The following is a 15,581-nucleotide window of genomic DNA, read 5'->3' as shown; positions in this document are numbered from 1 at the left end:
TCAAAATATACACACTTTGTGTGCAATATTTGCTTAGTAGGCTCTACTTTGCAAGCATTTCCCCCCAGTGTAATGTATTTTTGTATGTTATATTCACAAATACATGGACTGTTATGCATGCTTTCCTCTAATATACACAGTTGTTTGTTGGACAACAGTATCGCAAAATTCAGAGGACTTACAATTTCAAAGGAGAGCAGCCTTTTGGCTCACAGACTGTCTTAGGAAGTGTGAATCAAACCAATTTTCTGCCTCATCCATAGCTGACTCCTTTCAGCTATGTATATGTTTGGAGAGGAACCTCAATATATGTAAAATGAATCCCCATCTACATGTACATAAGACATAATTTAAAATAGCTAAATGACTAAAAATAAAAGAAAGAGAACATCGAAAGAGGGGGCAAAGTCAATCCAAACTTTTGGTTGTCTACAAGCAGAAGAAAAAGAATGATGACAGTGATTTTCAAAATCAACAAAATTAGTCAAACCTCAAAGTGATGCTAAAAACCCTTTTCTAGGAAGTTTGCTATGCCTGGCATGTGTAATAAGAACCAATAGTCATTTCACATCTAGTTTTGAAATGACATCTTAAATTAATTCGCTCAGGGAACAAATTAAAGTCTGTTCAATGCAGTGACTATTCTATATGTATCAGTCCTCAGCAGAGAACACGTGGTGGCTAGGATCTAGAAAGGCACAGTCTGTTCCACACACATGGAATTATGAGCATTTCCCCAGAGTTACCTTTCATAATAAAGAGCTTTGCCAAGACTCTGCATCATCTTTAAATCCCATGGATTTCAGGGGCTCCTGCATGGGCTTTGTTTCAATGGAATGAAGGTCACTAGAGGCTGATGGCATTTCTAGGACATAAGGTTTTATTTACACATATATACAGGCCGAGCTTAAGAATGGAGTTCACAGCATCGCAGCGCCCAAAGCTCCTGCTCCTTATGTTTTGAAGAAGGCCCTCAGTGCCACAAAGCACTGAATTGTCACAGAGAGCAAAATCAGGCCTCTGTGCCTCTTTCAAACCCAGCTGCAGGAATGCTACTCTACTGTCATCTTTCACGCACGTACACATTTCGGTGGCATCGCCTGCCGCAGAAGCAGGGTTGAGAGAGGCTAAGCCTTGATTCCTGAATGGATCTCTCCTTTGAGAAAAGTCCACCCATTGAGAAATGTTTCCTTACAGAAGCAGGATAGTCAATCACTCTGACAGAGGCAAGAAGACAGTGTCCAGCAGTCCTGACCAGACTTCATTCTTAAACCAAGAATTGCACAGCTATGATTTTAAGGGACTCTTCAGGTGACATCCAGATTATTTCCCCACTACCACCAATTTGGCAGGGACGCGGGTGGCACTGTGGGTAAAAGCCTCAGCGCCTAGGGCTTGCCGATCGAAAGGTCGGCGGTTCGAATCCCCGCAGCGGGGTGCGCTCCCGTTGTTCGGTCCCAGCGCCTGCCAACCTAGCAGTTCGAAAGCACTCCCGGGTGCAAGTAGATAAATAGGGACCGCTTACTAGCGGGAAGGTAAACGGCGTTTCCGTGTGCGGCTCTGGTTCGCCAGAGCAGCAATGTCACGCTGGCCACGTGACCCGGAAGTGTCTCCGGACAGCGCTGGCCCCCGGCCTATAGAGTGAGATGGGCGCACAACCCTAGAGTCTGTCAAGACTGGCCCGTATGGGCAGGGGTACCTTTATCTTTACCTTTACCACCAATTTGCAACAGTACACACTTTGAGGCATCATCTCTTTGGTTTTTGTTGCTCCCTTCCTTCCTTCCTTTCCTCAGCAGGAGCATCCCTAGTTGCTGAGGACTATGGCTGCCCAACAACATCTTATGGACCTGGGTTATGCTATTTGTGTTCAGGTCACACTTGGCCTCATGGCAGCCCCTTTGAGTTCTGAGACTCTATTCACCTCTATTCCCTGGCCTGTGGCTGTGATTAGCTCTTTCTGTACCCCTAACTCCACCTGCATAGTCTTTTTGCCACAACTTCCTAGGCCTAAAACAATGCAGATAAGATGAACTGCCCAAGAGGCTTCCCTTATTATCTACAAAACAAGACTGAACCCAGGGCTGTCAACAGATAAAGGAGTTGTTGTTCTCATTAATGTCAAGGTTAAAAAAGAAGAAGTCCGTAATTGTATTTGGATTCAGAACATTCAGAGTCAACATCAGACTTCTTTTTGCAGCGGTGTTCATTTTTTTTCTGAGGGGGCAAATACTCTATGCCTTTCTTTAGCTGTATTTTTCCATCCTTCTAATATAGCCCTTTTAATACATTCCTGCTTTCTAGTTTGGAGAATGGTTTACCAGGCCATCAAAGGAGGTTGATAAATTCTCGATCCATTTATTTTCTTAATTCCTGGCAGGGTGTGCTGCAAAACTATAATTGCTGCTAATATAATGAAACAGCCACCGTTCCCCCATGCAGCTTTGCTAGTGTGATCCTTTGCATGCCATGGCTTGTAGAGCTCTCATTAGTAACTCTCAGTTTATGATACTTGAGAAATAATGTGCCGCACTTCTTGTGATAGCAATGAATACCTTGGCTAAAAAGAAAAGGAGCTGAAGAGAGCTAGATGCGTTCCTGTTTGTTCTATCTGGTATCCATAGAGACAGGAAGGATTCCACAAGTGGGACATCTTCTGAAAACATTTCACAAGGTTATTTCATCACTGGGCCATCGGCAGAGGTGGGCAGCAGGCAGCAGGCTGTGGTAAGCTGCAAGACATATTGGAAATTGCAGGACCAAGACCATAGAGATGACTGAAGTCAGGGCCAAAGGACAAGCCAGGAAGCAGAATAAGAACATAAGAAGCATCTGCTGGATCGGGTCAATGGTCCACCTAGCCCAGCATCCTGTTCTCACAGTGTCCAACCAAGATGCCCATGAGAAACCCTCAAGTAGGACTCTGTGGTTTCCAGCCTCTGACTGGAGACAGAGCATAGCCACCATAGCTAGTAGGACTGAGAGTAAGCTAATAGTCAGGGCCAAAGGACACAGGGAAACACAAGAACTCAGGAAGAGCTTGTTGCTCAAGCAAGGCTTATCTGGAACAGGAAACTCTCTTATCCATGGCAAAGCTATCCCAGTTCAGTCATAGCTGATGAACCCACCAGAGTTGGTAATGCACAATCTAAGTCGCTGCTGAGGAAAGGAAGAGAGTGATCAAGAAGATGCCGTAGGCAAAAATATCCATGTTTGTGCAAATGTTAATAATCAATGTTCTGAGCTGAACCACACACACACACACACACTCAACACATGGTGACATAATTTTTGTTTAGTGAAGTGTCAGCCATGGATTTCTTGCAACGGGATAAATCAGGCATAGGCAAACTTGGCCCTCCAGATGTTTTGGGACTACAACTCCCATCATCCCTGACCACTGGTCCTGTTAGCTAGGGATGATGGGAGTTGTAGTACCCAAAACATCTGGAGGGCGAGTTTGCCTATGCCTGGGATAAATTAAGAGTCTGTGTCACTAGGGGATACAATGTTCAGAACTGGAGAGCACTTGCACTTCACTATGTGGGGAAAATGGGTAACTAACTAATAAGAAGTAAAGAAAAGAGGAAACGAGATAAACCATAATATCTTTCAGATCAACCTGTTTGGGATTCTTTAAGGTGGATCACTGTTTCATCTGGAAAAGGAGTAGCAAAGGGTAGCCAATTTTGCTCATTTTCTCCAAGCAACTATTCTCATTGGTTTATGTAAAAGTTGTTAGGAGAAAGCATTAGATTTGGAAACCCTAGATCAGTACTTTCTAAACTTCCATGTTGGTGACACACTTTTTCGACATGCACCATTTTGCAACATGCTAATTCAGTTCTCTTAGCAAACCAGAGGTTAAATTAATCCGTTATAAGAGATATGGACACATATCACGCAACACACCTAAACACTGCAGTCAACCTACTAACCTGCCATGACACACAGTTTGGAAAGCTCTGCCCTCGATTAAGACACACCCACACCCAAAAATGGGAGGTTCTGCCTGCCTTTTGAAGCATCAAAGCTATGCACCTTGGAAACAGGATGCTATGATGCTCAATGTTTTTATTTTAGGGACTCAGTGGGTAGGTTTATCATGGGCCCAGGATTCAACATGAAGTTGACTCCGTCATGACTCAGCAACTGAAGTTGAAAAGATAGTTTCTCCCTTATCAGATGGAATCAGGACACTGGGCATCACCCAGACTTTACAAACTCCCTGGCCAGTTCACCAACAGCAAGTAACTTTCCTCTCCGATAAGGGGACAGTAGCAGAAGATATAGTAAGTGGACTCTGCAGTGGAAGTCCACTCTTGTGAAGGTGGAGATCCAGTGACTTCCGGTGATGGTCTCTCCATTTTCCCCCAAGACATTAGGATTTTGCTTGAATTTGGGAAGGGAAGAGTCATGTTCAGTAAGTTGTAAGGTGTTGGGAGCTTGTTACTCCATGGAGGATTCATTGTGGAAGATTTATTCTTCTGGGGCAGTGTAGAAGAAACAGGAGCAGAAAGAGCCTGGGCCCAAAACATTTTGAGCTGCAGTAGAGGGTTGAATTGCTTCAGGAATTTCTGGTAATACTAACCTTGTGGGGCGGGGGGCATAACGATAGAGTTTGGGGTTACTGTGGGACTACATGGCATTTTCTCTAGCAAGGGGTCGTGACCTAAGTTATTATTTTCTGCTGTAGTAAAAATGACTCCCATTATTGCTGCAACAATTTGCTCTGATTTCTTCATGGCATTCCAGAAAGTCTTAACAGTTTATCTCTCACAGTGTGCCAAGCAATAATGTGACATACGGCTCTTTTTCTTTTTTTAACCCTCCAGAGATACAAGAAGTGCTTGTGAAGGTCCATTTTATCGAAGAGCTTTTAATAGATTTGTGGTGGGTGGAGAGAAATAGAGAGGCAGGGGGAGGAAGAGGTCTCTAGACGTTCTGGTTAGGAGCAGCTAAGTGCTTGATAGAGGGGGATAGGAAGAACAGGATTCAAAGAAAGAAGGAAGACTTTGGTAAATAACATACTGCCTTTCATATAAAGACAATGCATGATACAGAGAAAGCATACAGCCTTCTGTTTTATGAGGTGGTAAAAGAGCTTCCCGCCATTAAGTGAAGGTACTTATTTTAAAATTAATTTTATTTACTTATTTTTTTCCCTTCTTGGCCCCCAGTGCCAAAATCAGTAGGCTCTTGGAAAGTCAGAAACAATTACTGGGGGGTACATTAGCTCTTGGGCTTTTTGCTAGCCACGAATAGGTTTATGAGATCTTATCATAATTCCATTTAAGATTTAAGACCTTCCCCTGCTTTTGATGCCCCTCCAATGGGAAACTAGCATTTCCTTACATATACGAATATCTCCTCCCAGTTAAGTTATCCATGCTGTGAGACATAAGTTAGAGCAATTGTTTCTTTATTTTTTGAAGATGAATGAATGAATCGATTTTTTTTTTATCACTGACCAGAGTGACTTTTTGAAGTTGTCAGTACACACATCAAACGTCAACTGCCCTACATGAGGTATTATGTAGCTTACATGCTGCAGGCTCATAGCTGTGTGGTTGGAATTGCAATTTCAGCACCAGGAGCTTCCCATAAACACGTAGTCAGAGTTTACTTGTTGTTGCAACCATCCTGGCCATTTCAACCAAATAGTAAATGGAAGTATTCTATGCATAGTGTGCAGAATAGGCATAGATACACTGTTAAAATACAGTGACAACCAATTTATACATTAAAATGCAGACCCACACAAATAAGTTTCTCTATTACATTACCGACCAGACTTTACAGTCCATCATATTGTCCTTGATGAACGTACTTCACGCTCCATAAACACATAACACATGGCTTATAAGGCAGTTTTCTCTAGGAATCTGCTTCTTTGCATCTACTGTCCATTTAACAACTGGTACCAAGCAAGATAAGCAGAATGGAATTCTGATCTTGAGATGCAAGAAAGCCTCCAAATTACTCATCAAAAGGGGGCAGAAATGATGATGCAAATCTAAACTGAATCCTTCCAGCACAATATGTTAATTTTTTTATATAATAGTTATTAAGACTTACAATCTATGAGTAATATCCTGTGTTCTAGAAGCCTATTACATGATTTATAAGGAAGCTGAACATTCTAGCTCACTTATAATGTCAGGGAACAGTGGTAAGGTCTCAGATACTGCTCTTTAAAAAAGAAAAGAAAAGAAAAACTTTATTGGTTTTTGTAAGACCGATTGTCTAGAGCACAAATTGTCTAGAGCACAAATCAGTGACAAGCGAAATAATCATGAAGTACTGGTGGTTAAACAGCTTAGCACTACAAATGTACAAGAGAGACCAGCAATAAAAAGTTGCAGTATAGAGAATTCTTCTTCAGTGTTCCAGCTAACCATGTCTTCTTTCAGAATAGTCCACTCCCATCTCCCCTGCAGAAGACATGAATTGAGCATCCATGCCATATTTAAAGCACATGGTTCCCTCAACATAGAATACTGGGAGCTGGAGTTGACTCCTCACAGAGCTGCAATTCTGGGCACCCTTAACAAACTCCACTTCTCTGGGGGAACCATGTGCTTTAAAGGTATGATGTGGGTGTAGCCTTAGTATTCTGTGCCCTGTGGGCATGCTCAGTCCTCGTCCGGCTGGTGTGGGTGTGCTTCTCTTAGGCTCCCCCCCCCAAATGTTTATTTCTTCTATGAAACCTTCGGGTTCCCCTATGTTGACAGCTCACACTTGTTTCTCAGCAGCCATATTTTGGCTATATTCCCATGATAACTTGGGGGAAGGGCTGTAGCTAAGTGGTAGAACATCTTCTTTGCATGCATCCCATGGCATCTCCAGGTAAGGATGGGACACTGGAGAGCTGCTGCCAGTCTGCAGGGACAATATTGAACTTGATGGTCTGGCTGAAAATAAAGCAGGCTCCTGTGTCCAGTAACAGGTCATGTTGTCCATATATGTAAGTGGACTTGCAACAAAATGAGAGCCAGTGTGATGTAATGCTTAGACTGTCAGACTAGGACCCGGGAGACCAAGGTTCAGGTCTTCACTTGGCCATAAAGGTGACCTTGGGCCAGACATTGCCTCTCCACATAAAACTGAAGTATTTGGGTTCTGGGTGGTGGGGAGTATGTTTGCAAAGGTGAAACTTTATTTCCCATGTATGCAAGATTGCAAACTTCAGACAACTGAAAGAAATGACTTCAGCTCTGAGAAGCAGCTCAGATAGACTTGGGATGGAAGAGTCATTTCTCAGGTCCCCTTCCAACAAGTTTATTTGTTTTCAAAGACATCTCCAGACAGAGGAGGACATCAACAATTCATCAGAAGAAAATCTATTCTTTTCAAGTCTCCTCCTTGATTTTCAGCACTGATGTTACTAGTAACGAACACAGAATGATCAATATCCGTCAGCAGATGTTTTCAACATGGGTTAGACTTCCTACCCCCACCTCCAGGCAAACTGGCTTACACTAAGTAATGAACAGCCTGGAGAAAGATTCATTTCCTTTGCCATTAGGTATTTGAACCCAGCCTCACCCAACACTGCTCAAGCGGGTTCCTTGACCCTTTGGAGAACATTTTTTGTTGCAGCAGTGCAGATATTTGCAGTAGTGAGAGATGGGAAAGTCCCCTTTTGCAATCATCCTTCTGCCAACACATCTTTTGCTTTGGTAATGGACTGGATGAGAGCCATGAAACTGAAGCTCAATCCAGATAAGACTGCTAGTGGGTGGTTTCCTAGACCAGATGGATGGGAGTTTGCCTGCTCTTGATGGAGTTACACTCCCTCTGAAGGAGTGGGTATACAGCTTAGGAATATGTCTGGATCCATTATTGTTGTTTGAGGCTCAGGTAGCCTCAGTGGTGCAGAGTGCCTTCCATCAGCTTTGTAAGGTGGCCCAGCTGCGCCCCTATCTGAACAGGGATAGCCTAACTTCTGTCATGTATGCTTTGGTAGCCTCTAAGTTAGATTACTGCAATGCATTATACGTGGGGCTACTTCTGAAGAAGGTTCAGAAGCTTCAGCTGGTGCAGAATTCAGTGGCCGGGTTGTTCTCCGGTTTGAGCATATAACACCAATCCTGGTCCAACTGTGTTTCCGGGCCCAATTTAAAGTGCTATTTTTGACCTGTAAATAATAATAATAATAATAATAATAATAATAATAATAATAATAATAATAATTTATTATTTGTACCCCGCCCATCTGGCTGGGTTTCCCCAGCCACTCTGGGCGGCTTCCAACAAAGATGAAAAATAAACTAAAATGTCACATATTAAAAACTTCCCTGAACAGGGCTGCCTGCAGATGTCTTCTGAATGTCAGGTAGTTGTTTATCGCTTTGACATCTGATGGGAGGGCGTTCCACAGGGCGGGCGCCACTACCGAGAAAGCCCTCTGCCTGGTTCCCTGTAACTTGGCCTCTTGCAGTGAGGGAACCACCAGAAGGCCCTCGGAACTGGACCTCAGTGTCGGGGCAGAACGAAAGCCTTAAACAGCTCAGGACTGCGATACCTCAAGGACCACCTCTCCCCATATGAACTGACCTAGACCCCGTGATGCTCATCTGAGGCCTATCTTCACGCGCCTCCTCCTTGAGAGTTCTTGAGGGCATCAACACGAGAATGGGCCTTTTCTGTGGTAGTTCCCCATTTGTGCAATGCTCTCCACAGCGAGGTTCACATGGTGCCTTCACTGCATATTTTTAGGTGAAAACATTCCTCTTCTCCTAGGCCTTTGGCTAATTAAACAATGTACGGCCTTTTAAGGGTTGTTGTTTTTGTTTGTTACTATGCTATACATTTTGATGTGTTTTTATCATAAACTGCCCTGTGATCCTCGGATGAAGGGTGGAACAGAAATTTAATAAATCATCACCATCATCTCTGCATTTCAATAAAAAAATATTGTGGTAGTGGGAATAATAAGTACAGATGGACCAGTACAATGTTTCTGTTCTTCCCTTGTTCAATTAATCTGGCATCGCTTTTGTTGCTACTCCACTGTATGATCTGGCATTTAGCAGGGTTGGTTTTTTTTTTTTTTTTTTTAATTCTTTTTATTGAATTCCTTGTTACCGCACAAAAAGAAAAAACAAACACATTCAAACTATCAAGAAAAAGTGAAAAAAGAGTGAAAAAAGAAAAAAAGAGAAATAAGAAGAAAGGACATGAAAAAAACAAGACTACAACCAAAAAACATCGAAACCATACCTTCCTTCCCTACTGATTACGGGTATTTACTTTCAGTAGTTTCATTTTTCCGCTGGTATACAAAAGATTTTTTCCTAACTTACACATCGGAGATTTTATAACAAACCTGCTGTATTTGGTAAGTTTTTAAAATTGCCTTCAAAATAAACCATAAACTTGTTCCAATCCTCTTTTATCTTTGTATTTCTGTGATTTCTAATCCTTTGTGTCATCTTTGCCAGTTCAATAAAGTCGTATAATTTTAATTGCCAATCCCTCAACGTTGGAAGATTTGTGCTTTTCCAATTTTGAGCGATTAGCATCCTGGCCGCTGCTGTTGAGTATTGAAATAGAGTTTTATCTTTGTCCTGGATTTCTTTCCCAACCATCCCTAATAGAAAGGCCTCTGGGTTTTTGGGGAATGTGTATCTAAATATCTTTTTTAGCTCATTATATATCTGGTCCCAAAACTTTTTGATTTCATCGCATGTCCACCACATATGTATAAAATTACCCTCTTTTATTTTACACTTCCAGCAAGCCTTGTCTGCAGTCTTGTACATTCTACTCAATTTTTCTGGTGTTAGGTACCATCTATAAATCATCTTTTCCAAATTTTCCCTAATTGCCGCGCTTGCCGTAAATTTTAATCCTTCATTCCACAATTTTGACCATTTTTCGTATTCTATGGTGTGCCCCAAATCTATCGCCCATTTAACCATAACTTCTTTGATCTCTTCATCTTTTGTTTCCCATTCCAATAGTATATTGTACATCTTAGATAATACCTTTGATTTACTTTCGATTACTTCAATTTGAAATTTGGACTTCTTTTCATTCATTCCTGTTTTTTTATCTTCTGTCCATTTTGCATTGATTTGATGATACTGTAGCCAGCCCTCCAACTTCTCCTTTAATTCTTCATATGGTCTTAACTTCCAGCTGTCTTGGGATCTTACTAATAGATCTTCGTATGTCAGTTTTCGCTCTTCCATGTTCCTTCTTTTTATGGACTCGATATCTGTTGGGGATAGCCACCAAGGTGTTCTCCATTCCAGCAGTTTCTTATTTTTTTCCCAGACTTCATACAGAGGTCCTCTAATAATGTGGCTCGAGAACCCTTTGTGTATTTTTTCTTTATTAGACCAGAGGTAGGCATGCCAGTTAAATCTATTGTCAGCCCCTTCCAGGTCTAATAAGTCCGTGTCTTCTAAGGTTATCCAGTCTTTAACCCAGCAGAGACAAGCCGCTTCAAAGTATAATTTTAGATCAGGAACTGCCAGTCCTCCTCTCTCTTTTCGATCTATTAGTAATTTATATCTGATCCTTGGCCTTCTTCCCTGCCATATGAATCTTGAAAGGGTCTTCTGCCAGTTCTTAAATACTTTAGTCCCTCTGATGATAGGTATATTTTGAAATAGGAACAGCATCCTAGGGAGTACGTTCATTTTTATCACTTCCATCCTGCCTAGCCACGAAAGATTCACTCTATTCCAAACATCCAAGTCCTTTTTCACTTTATTCCATGTTGGCGTGTAGTTGTCTTCAATTAGGTTTATATTTTTGTGTGTAAGCCAGATTCCTAAATATTTTAATCTCTTAGCCACTTTGATTCCATATTGTCTCTCTAGTCTCTCCTTCGCGTCGTTACTCAGGTTCTTCGTCAACATTTTTGTTTTGGTTTTATTCAACTTGAAACCCGATATTTTGCCGTACTCCTCCATGATCTCTAATACTTTGCCCATGCTTTCTTGCGGCTCTTCTAGGGATAGCATCAGGTCGTCCGCATAAGCTTTTACTTTATACTCTTTAAATCCTATTTTAATCCCTTTTATCTCCATTTCTGACCTTATTTTATTCGCCAGTACTTCCAAAGCTAAGATGAACAAGAGCGGGGAGAGGGGGCATCCCTGCCTTGTTCCTTTCTCTATTTTAAATCTATTCGTGAGGTTGTTGTTTATTATCAATTTGGCGTGTTGGTTTGAGTATATTGCTTGTATACCTTTCAAGTATTCACCCTCGATCCCTGCCTTCTCCATCGATTTTAATAGAAACCTCCAGGAGACGTTGTCGAACGCCTTTTCTGCGTCTATAAAAATCAGGGACGCCGGTATGTTGTTGTTAAGCTCCAAATATTCAATTAAATTAATGACGTGTCTCACATTATCTTTCAGGTATCTGTTTGGGAGGAAACCCGCTTGGTCTTTGTGGATTAACTTTGTTAAACATTTTTTCAATCTGTTGGCCATTATATCCGCATATATTTTATAATCGTTATTTAACAGCGATATTGGCCTGTAGTTCTTCATGTTTAATTTATCCGTATCTGGTTTAAGGATTACAGTTATAAAGGCTTCCTTCCATGAATCAGGTATTTTCCCTCCTCTTAGGATGCTATTCATGGTTTCACAGAGTACTTGTGCTAATTGACCTCCCAAAACTTTGTAATATTTGGCCGATAACCCATCCGGGCCTGGTGCTTTCCCCAATTTCATTTTTTTTACCGCATTCTCAATCTCCTCGATCCTAATAGGGCTATTTAGTTGTATTCTTTCTTCTTCTGTAATAGTTTTCCCTGTGCAATTCTCTAAATATTTTTCTATTTGATCTGGGTCTTCTTCTCCTTTTTTATATAACTCCTCATAGAATTTGAGAAAATTTTTTTGTATTTTTTTTGGGTCTACTATTAATTCTTCTTCTACCATTATTTTATTTATGACGTTCTGCTTCTGTCTTTTCCTCAATTGCCAGGCTAGGAATTTTCCAGTTTTGTTCGCCGATTCAAAATATCTCTGCTTCATTAGCTTGAGTTTCCATTCTATTTCTTGGTTCGTTAGTATTGAGTATTGTCTTTGTAGTATTTTTATTGATTGTAAGCTTTGCTCATCTTTCGGATGTTCTAACAATTTCCTCTCATGCTCCCTTAACTTGTTAAGTATTTCATCTGTCTTTTGCTGCCTTATTTTTTTCTTGTAATTGTTTTGCTGGATGAAGAAACCTCTTAAAACCGCCTTACTGGCGTCCCAAACTGTTTCTATTTTTGTTCCTTTATTGAGGTTCAAGTCCCAATATTCTTTTAATGTGGCTCTAGCTTTTTCAATGACCTCCTCGTTGTCCAACAGAGAATCATTCAGTCTCCATCTGAAGCCTCCCTTTAATTCTCCTTTTATTTCTAAAGTTATTGAATTATGGTCGGAGAAAGTTCTCGGTTGGATTTCACATTTTATCACTCTTAGGGTAATTTCTCTTGAGGCCCATATTTGATCTATTCTTCCCCAGCTTTTATGTGCTTCTGAGAAGAAGGTGAACTGTTTTTCTATTGGATGCATATGTCTCCATACGTCCGTTAGGTCCATGTTCTCCTCCAATTCTTGAAATGATTCCGGTAACTTTCCTTGTTTTCGTTTTCTCTTTTCTGTCTGTCTGTCCATTTCTAATGTCGGCACTGCGTTAAAGTCTCCCAATAATATCGTCTTGTTATTTCCTAATTCTAGTAACACTTGTTCCAATTTTTTATAGAACTCTGATTTATTTGTATTTGGGGCATAAATGTTTACTACGTCGATCTTTTCTCCTTGAAAGCTTATTTGAACCCCCAATATCCTTCCTTCTTCGTCCTTATAGATCAGTTTAGGTTCCCATTTTTCGTTAACATACATTGCCACTCCCCTTTTTTTCTCTCTCCCAGAGTTTATAAATTCTATTCCCAGGTTCTTATTTACTAATACATGTTTATGCTTTTTGGCTACATGAGTCTCTTGTATACAAATTACATCCAATTTTTTTTCTTCTTCAACACATTTACAATTTTATTCCTTTTCGTTTTTTCATTCAGACCATTTACATTCCATGTTAAAATTTTAAGATTCATTATTGCTTTTATCAGTTAACAAGTCAGTAATTTATCGGCTTAGGTTTTAAGTTTTAGCCGATTTGGATTCGAGTGTTTTAATTCTCTACTTCCTCCTGTTCCTCCTCTGTCTCTCCCTCCTTCGCCTCCTCCTCTTTGTCCTCCTCCTCTCCCTCTCCCCCTCCCCCCTCCTCCCCCGACCCCCCTCCCGCTCCCCCTCCCCCTCCCTCTCACGGCCTCCTCCCCCATGTCTCTCCATCATCCCCCCTAGCTCTTTTTCGTATCTGCGAAGGAATTTACTGACTTCCTGAATCTCTGTTATTTTGAACTTTTTTCCTTTGTAAAAAAAAATGAAATCCCTTCGGGGAATTCCCATCTATGCCGTATGCCGTTCTTTTTCAAAGTGTTGACTATCTGTTTGTAGCCCTCTCTCTTGCGAAGGAGTCTAATTGGTATTTCCTTAAAAACAATAATTGGTTTCCCATCAATCATTAATTTCCTCTGATAGCTTTCTCTCAAAATTGTGTTTCTCATCTCTATCGATCTGAAAAGCACTAGGCAGTCTCCTGGAATCTTTTTCTGTTTGTTTTGCTTCGATCTTGTTTTTATTCTAAAGGCATTTTCTATAGTTTGGGCAACTTCCTCTTCACTCAGTGCTAGCCACCTTGCCAGTTCTTTTATCATTTTTCCTTTTATATCCTCGTCCCTTACTTCCCCTATTCCTCTAAATTTCAAATTTAGCTGCTTTTGCTTCATTTCCATCATGGCTAAATTATCTAAGACTTGGTCTTGGCTTTTATTTAGTTCTTCAAAATTCTCTTTAATTTTTTCTAGCTCTCTTCTATGGTCTTTCATTTCTTTCTGTATTTTCTTGTTTGCGTCCTCTACGGACTTTGTTCGGCCCGTTAGGTCTTTAATTTTATTTGAAAGTTCCCCTACCACCCCCTCTATTTTTTTATCAAAAGATTCTTGCATCTCTTCTAACTTTTTCCCCATATGGATTTCGTTCTGTCTAAATTCTTCTTTTATTTTCAACCATAAAGCGTCCAAATCCCTTATTTCCTCTTGTCTTGATGTTTTCCTCTCTATTGGTGTTCCCACCGACTTTTTCCCGTCCCTCCCCGCCATCTCGGTCTATTCCGATCCTCTTTCCCCAAACCTTAAAGATAAACAAACTAATGTTTCTTTTTGCTCACCCCTAGGGGGCGCACACTCTAAAGGGGGATTCGGCCTGCTCCTTGAACAAATCAGAACACTATTGTAAAATTCAATAAAAAGGAAAAAAAGAAAAAGAAAATAGAGGAAAATCGGAAGGGGGAGGGGGATAAAACGGGGAGAGGACTGAAAAAAAGAGGGGGGACAAGAAAGGGGTAGAGAAGATCCAGCGACCTTAAGAAAGGAGGGAAGGTTTGAGATTCTTTCTTCAAGTCTGGCTTCGGCCACTTGTTTGACCCAATCCAAAGTTCGTTCCGACCTTGTATAGATTAATGTCTCCGTGGGGGCTGCCCGAATTGCGAACCAGTGATGGAGGGGGGAAGGGAAGGGGGGGTAGGCGTGGGAGGAGAGAAAGGAGGCAAAGGGTAAGGTGGTGCTATGAGTTTCGGAGTCTTTCTACGAGGTTTTAATAGTCTGTAGAGGAAGGGAAGGTGGCTAGGTTTCACTCCTAGCTTCCAGCTGGAGAGAGGTGAAAGGCGAAAGAAAGAAGGTGTTCTTCAAATTAAACAAAACTGGGCGGAATCGCGTCTTTCGTAAATCTAGTTGAAATTAAGTCTAAGCAATAATTTGGTCTGTCGAAGTCCAGCCAAGTCTCAGAGTCGCGCCGGGTTTCCAAGCCAGGTTTCGCAATATCTGCTTAGTTGCAGCCCTAATGGAGGTAAAAACTGGCGTACGTGCTCAAGCTCACACAAAGTTTTCCTCCCCCACCCGGCAAGTTGCGAGAGCTATGAAAAACCGGCAAAAGTCGAAAAGCCGAAAAGTACGAAATGGAGAGAAAAACAAAAGAGAGGGGGGGGGACGGAGGCTCCAAGTCAGCAAAGGTTGTTTTATTTATCTCCGCTGTCAAAGACCCGCGGGCAGTTGGAGGTATTGAGGGGGGGGCAGGGCTCGTCTCTTCCGCGTTTCAGGGCTCTTCCCCTCTCCCCCTCCTTCTCCCTCCTCTCCGACTCTCACTGTCGCCTCCTTATCCCTCTTCTTCTTCCAGAACTCCCTTTAGTCTCTCTCCAAACTTGCCGTTAGCAATCTATTTAATACAAAGTCTCTAAGGTCTCCTTTCCAAGTAAACTCTTTCTGTCTTGGATACTTTGCCCCGTGAAACTCCCAACGGGGACTTCTCTTCTTTGTTTCTACAGCGGGTAAGTAAGAGTTTCTTTGTTTCCTCTCCCGATTAGCGTCCCAGCGCCATCTTGGCTCCGAAATACAGGTCGGGCTCCTTAGTTTAATCAGATTAAATCCAACACGCCTTGGGCTCCATTCTTCAGATTTTCAAATTTGACAACTGTTTGACTACCCAAAAGGCGGTTATTCTTAA

The sequence above is a fragment of the Podarcis muralis genome, chromosome 1 (assembly GCF_964188315.1).
Source record: "Podarcis muralis chromosome 1, rPodMur119.hap1.1, whole genome shotgun sequence".
Lineage (NCBI taxonomy): Eukaryota > Metazoa > Chordata > Lepidosauria > Squamata > Lacertidae > Podarcis > Podarcis muralis.
This window is presented reverse-complemented; position numbering follows the sequence as displayed.